Source organism: Helobdella robusta, assembly GCF_000326865.2.
Source record: "Helobdella robusta unplaced genomic scaffold HELROscaffold_33, whole genome shotgun sequence".
NCBI classification, from domain to species: Eukaryota; Metazoa; Annelida; class Clitellata; order Rhynchobdellida; family Glossiphoniidae; genus Helobdella; species Helobdella robusta.
Window position 1 is genome coordinate 486665 of NW_008704623.1, and position 1165 is coordinate 487829.

A 1165-nucleotide genomic window follows, 5' to 3' on the forward strand; every position below is an offset into this window, starting at 1 on the left:
ACATACATACACACACACATACATACACACATACACACACACACACACACATACATACATACATACATACGAAACGAAACGAATTTTTATTTGCTTCTCAAAATTAATCTAAAAAAAAGAAAAAAAGAATTCTCTCCCCTTTATATCAATAGGAAGAAGACAGGATGACCACAGTAGAGTTCTTTTCATAAACTCATCGAGTGTGACCACCTTGACATAATTTTTAAAATGTTATAAGTTTTCAACAGAATTTTAACGTAATTTCAAAAACTAAAAATTTATGTTTTAAACTTAAGTAAATATTCTTTTAACTTTTTTTTAAAATTGTTTAACGAAATAAATTCAAAATTAAATCCACTGTTTAAAATTTTGTTCCAGATTCTCGGTCCCTTGCAATACACGTGAGAAAACAAAATATTCGTTTTCGATTTGTTAGAGACAAGATTATTTTGTTGCCGACATTGTTGTTTCATCTTGAAATAACTGTTAAATAAATCAGGTAATCGATTGGTTAACTGTTTATAAACAAAAATCATCAGAAAGTAAATGCTGAGTTTCGAGAAATTCAAGTTTCGCGTGCTGTTGAACAATGGTTGACTGTGTTCAAATCGTTTGGATCTCGTTATCAATCTAACCGCTCTTCTGATTAATATTTCTATTGGTAAGGTTGATGTGTGGTACGATGAAGCCCATACAATGTTGCAGTAGTTTATTAATGGAATGCACAGGGAATTATACAAAAGATTCAAACAGTTTTTTGGCAAAAATGATTTTACTCTGTTTATCATTCCTATTGACTTTGAAAGTTTGGATGATACTTGTTTTATGTGATGTTTGAAGGAGAGTTTCAGATCGAGCAGCATGCCTAGAAGTTTTAAACACTTTGTTTCAACAATTGTGTTGTTACCTAGGATGATTTTATACGGCTCCTTGTAATTTAGATATTGTACGGGTCCAAAAACCATCATTTGGCTTTTTAAACTGTTAATTGAAAGTTTATTGGCTTCGAACCAAGAGATTATGTTTTTTAACTCTCTGTTTGTTTCTTCAATAAGTTCTTTCATTGATCTGCCGCTGCTAAAAACATTCGTGTCATCAGCATAAATTACGTAGTCAAAAAACGCTGATGCAGCTGGAAGATCGTTTATGTACAATATAAATAACA